The following is a 596-nucleotide window of genomic DNA, read 5'->3' as shown; positions in this document are numbered from 1 at the left end:
TGGCCATGGTGTCCCTCCCATTATGGGTACCTTTGGCCATGGTGTCCCTCCCATTATGGGTACCTTTGGCCATGGTGTCCCTCCCATTATGGGTACCTTTGGCCTTGCATCCTTGTCACATTGACTGTCTGGAGCTTGGGCTCAGTCCCCAGGGTGGCACTGTGGGGGGTGGGGCTTGGCGGGAGGTCATTATGTCATTGAGGAGTGTGCCTCCAAAGTGGATCTCGGGCCCTCAGCCTCCTCCTCTTCCCTCTTTGCCTCCTGGCCCTGAGGTAAGCCGTTTTGTCCTGCCACGTGCTCCCCCCATGGGGTGCTCCTTTGTCGCAAAGCAACAAGGCCATCCAATCCTGGACTGGAACCTTCACCACTTGCAGCCACTATAAACCTTTGCTCTTTTTTTTGGGAGGGGGGGGTCCAGTCGTGGGGCCTGAACTCTGGGTCTGGGCGCTGTCCCTCAGCTCTTCAGCTCAAGGCGAGCGCTCTACCACTTGAGCCTCAGCGCCACTTCCGGCTTTTTTCTTTTTGCTTATGTGGTGCTGAGGAATCGAACCCAGGGCCTCGAGCATGCAAGGCAAGCGCTCTACCACTGAGCCACC

The sequence above is a fragment of the Dipodomys ordii genome, unplaced genomic scaffold (genome assembly GCF_000151885.1).
Source record: "Dipodomys ordii isolate 6190 unplaced genomic scaffold, Dord_2.0 Scaffold54, whole genome shotgun sequence".
In the NCBI taxonomy this organism is placed as follows: Eukaryota; Metazoa; Chordata; class Mammalia; order Rodentia; family Heteromyidae; genus Dipodomys; species Dipodomys ordii.
Note: the sequence above shows the minus strand (reverse complement) of the source record.